Source organism: Nannobrachium achirus (assembly GCF_963921795.1).
Source record: "Nannobrachium achirus genome assembly, chromosome: 15".
In the NCBI taxonomy this organism is placed as follows: domain Eukaryota; kingdom Metazoa; phylum Chordata; class Actinopteri; order Myctophiformes; family Myctophidae; genus Nannobrachium; species Nannobrachium achirus.
In genome coordinates, this window is record NC_137822.1 from 27,223,599 (window position 1) to 27,238,402 (window position 14,804).

A 14,804-nucleotide genomic window follows, 5' to 3' on the forward strand; every position below is an offset into this window, starting at 1 on the left:
ACAATTTTCAATATATTTTGAATAACTGTCATTTTATATACTAGAAGCTCAATTTTCAATATATTTTGAATAACTGTCATTTTATATACTAGAAGCTCAATTAAATCAGTTATTTTGATTAACTGTTTTACCTACAGTGACAAAACCATACTCTAGTCTAGTCTTGGCAGAGGAGGGGGGATTTGCATCTAGTAAATGGAGGATATAATGAGACCAAAACAACACTTTCTGAAAGTTAGTATCATGAATCTCTTGAGTCAGAGCAGTGTCAGAGAGGATGTTGTGGGCTGTAGTATTGATTGCTGCTGAGTTGCTGGCCAGACTGGCCGCAACTACTTTGTTTCTGATCAGAGAGAGTAGAATGTTTTAACCACGGAACATAGATAAATTGTTTAGAATTATTACAAAACGTGTGTGATTATTAAAGGATCACTTAACCCATTTTCAACCCATCTTCATATAATTTGACCCCACTAATGCTCATTATAAGATGGCACCATTTGCAAGTAGCAAGTGTTTGCAGGAGTTCACAGAAATATGTTGAGTTATTAAAGTCTGAATTGATGTGTCTGCTTCCATTTCATCCTTTTGGGGGAAACAAATCTACTAAACCTCCGATATGGCAGCTGTGTGCAATGATACATGTATTTTATATAATTTCAGCAAAGCTCTCTGTGCCTATAGGTGTTGGATGGAGGGAACAGGCTTGGTGACTGGTGGGAGAGGCTGTCTCCTTCCATTGCAAGTCTGAAAGTGGCTCTCCACTGATCTACATGTGGAACAGGGAGAGCTGTGGCCCCATGCCTTCCTTGCCCACACAGAGTAAGTATGCCCTCTACGTGTGCGTGCGTGTACGTGCGTGTGTGCCTGTGTTTTTGTGTTGTAGAGAAACAACATTTGAAGTCCCCGTTCCTTCATGTAATTTGTGAAAACAATAATCTTAGGTTATGTCTGTGTACGTTCTATTTTCAGATAGCAATACTGGGGAGCTGATCATCAGCAACCTCACACACACCTTCTCTGGGATCTACCGTTGTGAAGTCACCAACGCTGTGGGAACAGAACACTGCAGGATCAAAATTAAATGAAAATAATGTATAAATAATATATAAAGAAATCTTAGCAGACAAACGTCCACCACCAAGTCCTCAAAAAAGGCCTTAGTTTTTGAGGTACCCCTAACCAAGTTAGAACTAAACGCAACCATGTTTTCGTCTTTAGAGTACAATCAATTTTTTTATTATATTAAAAGACAAATAAACACTGCTGCTGTAAATCATACTGTTATGTGTGTAATCAAATAAGAAACCAATTCTGATGTCAGCCTTCTATTCATAAATACAGTATTGAAATGTGTCTGGTCTAGTTTGTATGCTGACATTTGAAAGTTTCTAAAACTATTGTTAAAGCAATAAAAAAAGTCGATCCACAAATATTACATTTTGTATACAACACTGTGAGCCAAAACGTATAATTATGTCCTGCATCGACGATGCGCTCGAACAAATCACTTTCTCCAGCTGGTTAAGCTCTTTGGACCTCTACAGTGGGTAACAGCAGATTGAACTGATCCCAGAGGCCCTGCTACCTTCCAGCAGGTCCTGGCCAGGGTCCATTGGAAGCGCTGTGTGGTCTACCTTGTCCTCGCCCACTCTGTGGACTTAGAGGGTCTCCCTGTCTCTGCAGCTCATTAATAAACAGAAAATACATTTTCAGACAGAATTTCAGCCAATCAAGTGAGTGTACCGGACCGCTCTCTTCCATGCCAAGCTTTGCACACACACTCCTTGGCTGGCAAACCACAACCTCCAGCCCTGATTTCTCACCTGGCCCTCTTCTAGCGTCACCATGAGGCAGATTCTTGCAAAACATTTTTTTTTACACTGCTTCTACAGATTTTGCCTGAAGATCACGCAAAGCGGTACACAGTATCTCTAAAGTCATGTCATCAACATGGATCTGTCCCATTTCCCATGTTCCCTCCTGATTGGCTACGATTGTCTTCTAAAGTTTGTGTATGTGACCTGACGGTCTCTTATCTCCCGATTAGGGAGTCTTACTGGTGGTAAGCAGTGAAAGGGACACCACTGTTAAGAACTGCCTCTTACCCTGTCTCTGACACTTAGCTTATCCAGAGCGACTTACAATAAGCAATGTGAACACATACTGTACATCAAGTCAAGAGAGACAGTGTAGCGCTGTAGTACCGCACTCATTTATCTGCTTAATTTTTGTAGTGTTTCAGTTCCAATTTTGTCTTCTCATTTCTTTGTGTAATGACTTCCAATTGCACTTGTTTAATCTGTATCCTGACTGAGTTCTCTATCCTGATTGGATAAAAGTAGTATCCCGACCTGAAAATGCATTATCTGTTTAAAGATCTGTAGAGACATGGAGACTCCTGTTACTGAAAAAACACTACTCATTGCTATAAACACGTATTTTAACTAAAGTAAATCACTCACCCTATACTTTTAAGGCCACGATTTGCCAGGCAGACCACCGCCTGCACGTAGGGAAACACATTATGTGACGAGATGGCTCTCCTGAGCGATGTGGTAAGCAGTGAAAGGGACACCACTGTCAAGGACTGTCTCTTACGCAGCTTCTGACACTTTAGCCTATCCAGAGCGACTTAGAATAAGCAATGTGAACACATACATCAAGTGCAGAGAGACAGTGTAGCGCCTTATTAAACTAGGATCGCAGGTAAACCAAGAACCTAGCGTCCAAACAATATACTATCAAAATAAGAATCTGTACATTGCACCTTTAGGATACCAGCTAAACAATGAACCTAACAAACATACCTGTAATGGATCCTCCGACACTTGGGAAAAGACGGAGGCCCCTCTGAGACTTTGTGTTGGGCGTGTGGGTCTCTCTGGGTAAATTGAGACACTTCCTGTGGGAGTCATATAGTCTTCCTTCTGTAGCTGTGTAGTGTTCTGGGGTGTGCACTGCCACTGTGGCTGAGAAAGATTTCCCAGCATGCCTAGGGAGCAAACACATTTATTGTCTCCACCAGCCGAAGGCATGGGGGAGAGTATGTTTTCCCCTCCGTCCGTCCGTGTGTCCGTCCGTCCGTCCGTGCGTCCGTCCGTCCGTCTGTCCGTGCGTCCTCGCAGTTTGTGAGCACCTAATCTCAGTCGCCGTTGGCCCGGTCGCTGCCAAAGTGAGCACACACATTCCCTGGATGCCAATCTAGAACCTCTGCCCTAAATTTTTCAAATGGGCCTTTTCTAGCACCACCTAGTGGCCGATGTTCGCAAAACACATTTCTGTGCACTACTTTTACAGATTTTGTCCAAAAATCCTACAAATCGGTAGGCAGTATCTCGACAGTCATGTGATCGACACGGATCTGTCCGATTTAGCATATTCCATCCTGATTGGCTAAGATTGGCTTCCAAAGTTTGTAGGATTGAGCTGTTTTGAACAAAATGCCTCAAATCACAAACGCAAAGTGCAATTATCATGAAATCGCGCACGCATGTTCCCACTAGGAAGAAATGCCACTTCAATGTTTTGAAATCAGCCTCATTCATGGTGGCGCTATAACAGGCCGATTTGTGGTTTTACCTATAACTCCACCGATCAGTTTCAAACTTTGTGAGCGCACTCCCTAGAGGCTAAGGATAAACCTTTGCCCTGCATTTTTCACATCAGCCTTTTATAGCGCCACCTTTGGGCCGACTTATGTAAAACACATTTTTGGATATTACTCCTTGAGATTATGTTCTATATTTTATCTGTCGCAATAATGTGCAATGCTTGGTGGTTGCAAAACAATGGAGGATGAATGGGCTTGTTGCATTGCACTAGAGTAGACTATGCATACATGTGTACATGTCAGTTAAATAGCATATTGTAGCATGTAGACCAACACAGAAATACATTTAAGATTTGGTATTGCAAATCATACATAAATGTATATTATGCAATAATGAGCAACATTCCTCCATAATAATGCACATACAGTACCATACTGTACAGTGATAAGAAAAAGGATAGTTTGAGAAAGGGCATCAGAGTCCATACCAGACACCTGGAGGCTTGAAACCCAGGGGGGGCCACAGAGCTTTGAAGAACACCAGATGCTTCAGTGGGATGAGAAGAAGCACAAGAGACCAGTCTGAAAGGCCTTCCAGCTCCTTCACCTGTGCTGTGAACAGACTGTGCCAGTAGGACTACCACTCCCGTGTGGGACCTCTTCGTTTCCTCCCGGGTCTGTGCATAAGGGTGGGGGCGGGTGGGCAAGGAGAGAGCCCCTTCTGTGACGCCCGAGGAACTGCTTTGCCCCATGTCATGCTACACATGTCTGCGCACCTCTGACGTTGTAACTGTTTTTAGCCCAACTATACTATAGTTCAGCGCTATTCAACCTGCGGCCCATGGGCCACATGCGGCCCCTGCGGCATAGCCTATCGATGCAGCCTGTCGTGGTCATACCAATAAAAATATATTTTGTCTACTATCAGTCTGGATAAATAATTTCGGTCATATTTCAGTTTCTCTGAAAGATCACTAGGAAACTATTTTGTTTTGTTTTATACAAGATGTTTTTGCTATTTTGTTTGTTCCAAAAGAAGAAACATCATTTCATCATTAATCATTCCATCCATGACCATCTTTTTGTTCAATGAGGTTTGGCCTTATAGATGGAAATGTGTCTGTTTTCTGTGTGTTTCTTACTCATGTAGTGTGTTACAAAATCATTGTCTAAACATCTAAAATCGCAAGACTAATCTTTAACGGCAACGCCGTGGTACCATCTGGAATAAGGGGTGTTTTGGGAGTCATTTATTGCAGTCTGCGCCGTCCATATGAGAGGCGCCTCCCGGCCCACTTGCCCCCCACACACCCCCACCCTTCCGCACAGAGCCGGGAGGAAACAAGCCACTCCATGGGAGAGTATTTTTTGCAGGTCGTTCAGTCCGAGTGTATCAATGGGTGTGTTCGGAAATGCACACCGGGTGTGTTAGATAATCACCCGCGTCACGGTTACTGAGGTTAGGGTTAGGGTTAGGTTTAGGTTTAGGCATAGTTTTACTGAGGTTAGGGTTAAGGTTAGGTTTAGGGGTTAGGTTTAGGCATAGTTTTACTGCGGTTACTGCACTCACTACACTGAGCACACACCCGGTGCGCATTTCTGAACGCACCCTTTGATACACACGACCTGCAAAAAACACTCTCCCGTGACTCCCGTGAAGAGGTGCTGCTCTAGCCTCGTAAACCAGGCTCCTCCTGCCTTCGAACAGAAGATGGGAGGAGTCCGTTTACTAGGCTAATGCTCCAGCATTGCAGTGGACAACCAAAAGCGCTGATCCAATGGTCCTATGCTATGGGACTTGGGAAGTCAACGAAGACGAATCATTTGAACACTCACAGTATAAGCTAAATGTCAGGAAAAGGAACTTCTATTTGAATTATAATTATTATTAATATTATTTTTACCTTTATTTACCCAGGGGATGTTTGCTGAGAATGGCTTATCTTTTTCAGGAACACCCTGCTTCTTCACTCAAACCGGGGAGTTATACGGTCGGCCACTGTGCAGCTCCACTGGAGGAGTTGGAAGTTCAGTGCCTTGCTCAAGAGCACTTTAGCGGTGTTGGCCATTCCCTTCTCCACCCATAGCCTAGTAAACTGACTCTACTCCACCCAGATCTGTTCCACCGGTCCGAGGAATCGAACCAGGAACCTTTACAAACTCGCTCCTCTCTAACCTTTAGGTCACTGCTGCCCCAGCGGTAAATATAAAGTCAGTAAGAAGTTTGCTGCTCATTACAAGTCTATAAAGAATACATACTGTATGTAACACCGGTGGAATTAAATAGATGCAACAAAACAGACAATGTGTTGAGTGTTTAGACAGATTCTAGGTTTGATGTTTAACTGGTATCCTATACTGTACGTACTGTAGTTACTTAGCAGCGCTTAATTTATTCTTTGCAGTCTATTCACTTGATTTACCATTCATGTCATTTACTATGATCTTGCACTTAGTATTGTAAGTCGCTCTAAGCATCTGCTAAATAGTAAATTGGCACTAAATGTGTGAAACTATGGAATGTTGCTCATGTCATGTTAATTGGCAATGCAGAAAGATTAAAACGTTATGGGAAGAGGGAATTCAAGAGTTACATCAAGAATACATTTTAAAAGATCCAAGATTTCTCTTTTTTGCCATTACATCCAGAAAACGATAAGCAATCTATAAATTCCACAAGTCTGTGAGTGTATATGTATGTCCTTCACGCATCTTGAGAACTGTCCCACCAGTTGTCACATAGCGTATCTATTGGTGACGCTCCAAGGGAGTGCAGTGCCAAGGGTGAAGTGGGTCGGATCAGTGGTGTGTGCCACAATTACATGCAAAATCAATGCAAATGTGACCGTCGCCTGCAAATGACACCAATGATGGGCACATACTTCAACACTACACAACACCAACACAAGTACACAAAACACTAAACTGCACAACATCAACACACACACACGACAGTAGAGCAGCGAGCAGCAGTCATAACCTATATGAACATATGGACATGGCTTGCATTAGTTATAGTAAAAAAAAAAACTTGCTTAATGCTAAAACTTGTTGCGACCGAAGGTCGCAGTTTACTATGAGAAATGTCACAGCTTGTCTGTGTCCGTCTGTCCGTGTAGACGTGTACACATTTTTACGGGTTTTCCGCTCTGACATCATGCTCTGATGTCACTGTGATGTCAGGGGAACCACTCTACCAGAATGGGTTTGCCGCTCTCGCTCTGACATCACGCTCTGGCTTCACTGTGATGTCACACTAATAGAATCCCTTTTATGCCCATATATGGAGTTCCCTGATGTCATCAATATTAATGATGCCCTGTTAGAGAGATTAGAGATCCCTGTGATGCCAGGGGGAACAAATCCCTTTTATGCCCATATGGAGATCCCTGATGTCCACTTACCCTGATGTCCACATCACTTTAGGGCGAAGTCGCTTGTCGCCCTGAGGAGTTTGTATTGTGAAGAAACGATTCAAAGATTCAAGGCATAAGTTATCAAGCCTTCAATTACAATGGAGGATAACTTATTTAAACAGAGTATATTTGAATGTCCTTGCCCTCCTTAATTATGTTAAGCACTTAGATGATCAAGTTGTTTTGCTTTATTTTATTTTATGAAGGCTTTAACATTCACAATCTATAACAATGTGAGTGATAGGTTGTAATTACAAAAATCTAAATAGGCCTAATTGCCATGACACCTCAACCTGGAGGTACACCACTGTTTACAAAGCTAAACAAAGTAAATATAGTTAAAAGCAACAAATCTAAAAAAGCTACACTGACAATGTTAATTAACTGCCAATTAGCCTACTCTATTATGGTACTAGAAAAATGTGTTCCTCGGAGCACAGGTCTTTGTCAATTTACAGGTACTGGAATCTGTAAAAGTTGAGAGATATTAATGTTGATTAAATGATTGCACAAACACAAATTATGTAGATTTGCAGTGTAGAAAATGTTTGAGCAGTTGCTATTTGAAAATGGTAAATGTAGGGACATTGTAGTCAGGCATGGATTGAGTATACTGTTACTTGTATTGGTTATTAATGTGAAGTGGCTTGTTAGTGATATAGGTAAAGGCTAGTACACACCGCAAGATATACCCTAGAGCACACATCTAAAATTGGTCTAACACTGGTCTAGAAATTTACATTTTTTAGACGTCTAAACTTAGACTAGACTGACGTTGATTAGACGTAGACTTCTATATGTAGACCGTCTATATATTAGACGTCTAATAGACACCTTTCCAGAAGTTACATTTTCCTAGATTTTTTTTGTATGCTTATTTAGCATGCCCAATAGTAACAGAATTAATTGGAAAAAAAAATCTACCATTAAGGTATTCAATCAATCATTATTATTATCATGCTGCTATACCTGTCCAGCAGATGTCACTCTACTCTCATGATAATATGCCCCACTATGTCATGTTACACCAAGCCAATGTGTGTGTGTACAGTATAGTGTATACAGTATAGGCCTATGCCCATCCCTCCATCTGTGTCTGTTTTTTGAGCGGTGGTCACACCGTCTCCATAGCGTGGCCGTGTGTGTATCTATGTATGTGGGTCCGTATGTAGCCTAAGTACCCCTGGTGACCAGAGAGGTGCTGTTGAGTCTAGTCTGCCCTGAGCATCAACTGCAATACCAGTGGTGGCCTGAGTGACATGGATGGATGGATGGCTCTCTCTCTCTCACACGCAAGCAAGCACCCCCCCCCCCCCCCCCATATATATATATATATTTATTATTATTTATTATAATTATTATAATTATTATATATTTGTTTTGCTGTTGCGCAGCCTCCACGACCACCGCTCAGTTCACACGGGTGTGATTTTTTCTGTAAGTAAGGCTGTTGTCTGGGTTTGAAGACAACATGGCACCTTTTCCTTGTCCCCCGATCAGTTCAAACCAGCAGAAATAGCAAACAAACAAATTAGTTTGGACGCCGGGCCGCAGCCTCTGGCAGGACCTCTGGCAGGACCTCTGGCAACTCCCGTTGGCCCTAAGCGGCCACGTGCAGCAGTTCACGTATACAGTTTACAGTTTACAGTTTAGGCATTTAGCAGACGCTTTTAATCCAAAGCGACTTACAATAAGCAGATAACATCACAATAATAAACAAGATAATATGTCAGAACATCAACAATATAACAAATGCAAATGGATATTTATCTAGAAAAAACACAGTATAATCAAAGTTCTAAAAACCTAAAGACAAAAAACTAATGCTAACTAGCTTCATGTATGGTCACTGACTTTTCTGTAGTGCTATGGGTTTAGGTGGAGTCTGAAAAGGTGAGTCTTCAGTCCACGGCGAAAGCTAGCGAGTGAGTCCGTTGTTCTAAGTGCGACAGGGAGTTTATTCCACAACTTGGGGGCCAGGAGGGCAAACTGTCTCGGACGAGTGGATTTTTGCCCTGGAGTTTTTAGCGAGGGTTCTGTCAGCATCCCTGTGTTGGCTGATCTAAGTGAGCGGGTGGGGGTGTAGGGGTTGATCAGGTTTTGGAGGTATGGAGGAGCCATACCTTTGGCTGCTTTGAAGGTCAGCATCAGTGTTTTGTATTCAGTGCGGGCCGCAACCGGGAGCCAGTGGAGGCTGCGGAGAAGGGGAGAGACATGTGAGAACTTAGGCTGGTTGAAGACCAGTCGTGCCGCGGCATTTTGGATCAGTTGGAGAGGTTTAAGTGCACATGCCGGGAGACCAGTGAGGAGAGAGTTACAATAGTCAAGCTTTGATATGACAGATGTCTGAATGAGGAGCTGGGCTGCCTCCTGGGTGAGGAAGGGTCTGACCTTACGGATGTTATAGAGTGTGAACCTACAGGACCGGGTGACTGATGCAATGTGTGCCTTGAATGATAGCTGGCTGTCCAGGACCACACCAAGGTTTCTAGCAGTAGGAACTGAAGTCACCAATGCATTATCTATGGAAATAGTGAGATCTTGCATGGGGCAAGACTTAGCTGGGAAGAAGAGTAGCTCCGTCTTGTCCGGGTTCAGCTTAAGGTGGTGGGCTGACATCCACTGTGAGATGTCGGCCAGACATGCAGCAATGCGTTCTTCCACCTGGGTGGCAGAAGGGGGGAAGGACAAAAACAGTTGAGTGTCATCAGCGTAGCAGTGATACAGGGAGTGCAGGCACTGCTTGTAGCTTAGGTCGGGGTTTTTCACTGTGCACAGTTGATGCAGTTGAACATCCTGGTGGTGTGGTAAAATTAAATTAGGAGGGGGGGCAGAGAGATTAGTCCGTAGCCTAACACTTGGTCTTTGTTGTTTGCCCCGTGTTTGAGAGAATGGTAGTGGTTGGGCCCCACGTGATGACCTGCTTACCACTGTCATAAAGCGAAAACTGAGGTGGTACAAACACATTTATAATTATAACCAGATCTTCAGGCCTTGCAAAGACCACCCTGCAAGGCACCGTGCATGGTGGCCGGAGACGAGGGAGACAAAAGAAAAGATGTAAAGATAACATCGGAGAATGGACTCACTTGAAACTCAGTGAGGCAATGAGAGCTGTAAAGGACTTAAGCCCGTATCAGAGTGTACGGTGGAGAGCTCTCCACCGTACACTCTGATACGGGCTTTAGAGTAGGGGTCTTCAACATTTTCAGGCCAAGGACCCCTTAGCTGAGAGAGAGATGAAGCAGGGAATAATAATCCAGTCGGGAGTGGAAATAACTCACGTCATGTTAGTCATCAGGCAGACTACAGGTTTGCCGGAAACACCAAAACAGAAACAGAACTCCAAAATGTTTTAAATGGTTTAAATTTGTATAATCATTTTGTTTCTTTTGGTATAATAATCATTTGTTGTATTGATCTTTCATTTTAACTCATACCGTGACTAGCGAGAATAAACAAATTGATTCACATTATTACAAAAATAAGTTCTGTTACATCATGTTGTAATTTGTTGTAGTCATCAGGTGCATGGCCGGTCTTCCTTCCAGGAAATCAGTATTGGTCAGTACCACTGGCATCAAAATGTGTGGCTTATCATTGTATAGGCAAACATTTGAACAAATAACCATATTATAATAATATAAATAGGCCTAATAAATAAATAATAATGAATAGAAACTTCTTTTTTACAGTTCAAGTGTTTAAATAAAACACAGAGAAATTACACAACTGCTCACAGTTGAAAGTTCCTAGAGATCATCATTCATAATAGCTGTGTTAACAGTCAAAAGATGCTTGTAGGGATTGTCGTTGTCATCATACTCAAAAAGCTGCATAGCTCGATGCCACACTGTTGCTCCCATGCAACACACTGAAAAGTGTAATTCCTCCACATTTTAATAATTTGTTGCCTAAAATACCAATATGTTGACAATTCACCTCAGATGCAAAAATATACTTGAAAAAGAACGTTGCCTTTTGCTTCTATATCTGTTAGATTACCACTTAACATGTTCGATTACCACTTAACATGTTGGCCTGTCTACAGATTTCCACACTAGACTGTCACAGATCATCTGGATGTTTTTCAGACATTCACTACTCTGTAGACCACAATGCCCCCGTCTCAGTCTGGTTAAACCATCATCATCCCTGCTTCCAAAGTCCATCCACTACTGCTAGCAAAGAAAAGCAAACAAATAATATAATTAACTAATAGCTACATTCAAATTAATTCAATAACAGTATCAACACTAACCCGGAAGCTTTGCCTTGTGTGCTATTTTTGATAGAAAATCTACCTGAATATATTTTGCACTTCATGAAGTGCAAAATATATTCATGCTTTAATAGAATCACACAATCATGTCAGGTACATTTGCACATACTGTATGAGGAATTTGTCTCGTGATGGAGGTGCAATGTACATACTTTTGAGCTGTTATGCTCAATGTACCGTATACTACATCGTAGGAAGGTCAGTCACGGAAGGTCAGGATTAGCAAACACACAAGTGCCAAGAGCAGCAGATGTTCAGATGATTGGCACATTTGGATATACAGTACTGTATACTGTAAAGCAGGGGTCTTCAAAGTTTTCAGGCCAAGGACCCTTAAAGGGGAAGACCACCCATTTTCAATATTGAACTATGTCATTAATATACCTTAGAGGAGTTGTGTGGAAATAGAAAAAAAGTTCCCCCCCCCCTTCTGTGTTGCCTAGAACTGGAAGATTGATTTGGGGGTTTGTATTGTAAAGTACAACTTGATGACATCACACATTGTACTATACAATACAAACCCCAAAATCAATCCTCCAGTTCTAGGCAACACAGAATGGGGGGAACTTTTTTTCTATTTACACACAACTCCTCTAAGGTATATTAATGACATATTTCAATATTGAAAATGGGTGGTCTTCCCCTTTAAGTTGAGAGAGAGATGAAGCAGGGACCCCCACAACCTTTTCATAGATTCCATATAGTTTCATCGTTTGACAGCACGGTCATCTGTGTATTTTGGATTGATGTAAAAGTGTGTTTTCAGATATTTAACCACTTGAGCTGTCAAAACTTGACTTCAATTCCCACTACACCAAACCTCTTTGCCGAAAATAGACGATCTACAAGCTTACAACGCCTCGCAGCTTGTAGATCAGCTATTTTGGCTAAGGTTCTCAGAATATCAACACTATGGTTTGAGTGGTTAATATAAAAAAGAAGAAAAAAAAGCTTTCTATTACTCAAAGATTTGGAGGACCCCCTGTAGTAACTCTGAGGACCCCTAGGGGTCCCGGACACCCTGTTGAAGACCCTTGTTGTAAAGGGACAGCCAGTCTGAGGAGTCTACAAGCACTGTTAAACCATTTAGAGTAATGTTAGTGGAATAAATGAACTGATATTCATCGTGTCTTGCTAGTTCACCATTGTATTATCAGATAAATCCAGGGTTGATGGGGGAAATTCATGAATCGTATTTTGTTAAAGCCCCCCGTCATTCATTTTTATCGGCAAGTGGGGATGTTTTATTTGTCATGCTTTCTGTTCTTTACCTAATTTACGCCATTGCTCCACATTGTGGGCGCGTCTGTGCTTGTTTGTTCTCACAAAATTGTCTTTCCTGTCCTTACTTAAGGATCAAGGATCTCACCTTCTCAACCATTTATAAAGGGTGTTTCCCTGCTATAGTAAGCGAAACAATGATGATCTTTGTTTGGCTGCAAACAGCCTGGTCGTGTATAAACCGTGGGTGAGTGTTTTCAGTTGAATAACCAGTTTCTTGTTACCTGAGAGACCTGATTGTTGATGAGCCCCCATCTCTTTGGCCTCTCATTATTATTGGAGAGTGTTTGTGCGCATGTGTGCGCACGCGCGCGTGTGTGTGTGTTGCCACCTGATATGAACAGAACCATCAGCAAATACATTTATACCTTGCTATTTGCTAATGCTAATAATACAATAAAAAATATGAATTACTCCATTGCATCACTAGTATAGAGGGTATGCGCGTGACATCATCATCATACCCGGAAGTTAAGCGGGAACGCCTACTGAGTGGCAAAAAAACTATTTTCTGGCCTTGACATCCCATACATCCAAACAGAAAAGTCCTATCTGATTGCATTAAATGATGTTAAGCGACGTTAAACTCATTTTGCCACTTGATTTGCCAATCACTTTACGCATGTGCATACCCTCTATACATGAGTGTTCCAAGGAGAGGATGGCATTGGCTGTCTATGTGTAGCTCTGTTTTAGTTGGAAAAATTGCAGTACTTATCTAAACAATAGTCAACTTGTTTTGGACACTGTAGGTGTCATTGAATGAGACTCTGAACTCTAAAACCTGAGTTAAAAGGCAATTAACTCTTTGAATTGCATTGCCCTTGTTGTTGTTGTTGTGAACTATACAAATAAACTCGCCTTGCATCCTGCCTCCTGAACAGCCCCTCCCACTGGTGTTCCACCCGTTTGACTTGTTTATCAAAGGATTATTGTAATCACTATTCAAATCACCTCACACATTTATGTGGGGAGCTTTCTTGTAACGTGTATGTTCCCCCCCCTCCCTGTTTAATTTGCATCAGTGGTGTGCAACTAGCAATAGTGGTGGTTGTTCAGTAGTGGACCCAGCAGTACGTAACCTGGGGCTATTTGAAACTGTTGAGCAACAATAGTGGCTTGTCCCTGGAGGGAACGCATGAACAGGTGTAACACGCATCCAATGGGATGGGTTTACTTGAGTGAGGAGCAACGGAGAGACAAGCTCACACTGTAATGAGAGCAAGAGCGCCTAGCAACACCACGCAGCATTATGGAGCCACTGTTCTCCATGGCTAGACTTCTGCATACATGGCCTTCATACAGGTATTGTTTATTTATGTATATGTTATTGAGCTCACAAGGATCCTATAGTGTTCCTATTCTGGGGCAAACTATGGAAAATAGTCCACCAACAAGCTCTGTAGATGGTCTATTTTGTATTTATTTGGTGTTAAAGGAGTAGACTTATAGTGTGTGTGTGTGTGTGTGTGTGTGTGTGTGTGTGTGTGTGTGTGTGTGTGTGTGTGTGTGTGTGTGTGTGTGTGTGTGTGTACGCGTGCGTTCATGAGTCCCTGGGGGTAAGTATAGGGTTTAAGTGGTTATTTAAATAATGTAGATACTGCTCTTCTCTGCATATACTGTATATATTTATGCAATACTGTAAACGCTTAACTACATTCTCTGACAGCAATTTGTAGTTGACAGGTAGACAATGATGATTCAAATAATTGTGCAGATAAGTAGTTAAGTAGTGCTTTTAATGAGAATACACTATACACAAATGTTGTTTGTGGATGTAGGCCTATATACTGTATATATAGTGTTTGTTATTGACTGGACATTCCAACTCATTTACTTTCACGCACGCTCATACTGTGTGTATCAAATAGGTCCAGTGTTCATAAGCAAACATGTTTTGACATATGTTGGGTTATTTTACAGCTGGCTGCCCCGTTTGTCTGTCCTAGTGTGTGTAGCAAGTTTCTTAAGTACAGGTAAGAATCTTCTTTTAGACGCACGCACGCACGCACGCACGCACGCACGCACGCACGCACGCACGCACGCACGCACGCACGCACGCACGCACGCACGCACGCACGCACGCACGCACGCACGCACGCACGCACGCACGCACGCACGCACGCACGCACGCACGCACGCACGCACGCACACACACACACACACACACACACACACACACACACACACACACACACACACACACACACACACACACACACACACACACACACACACACACACACACACACACACACACACACACACACAC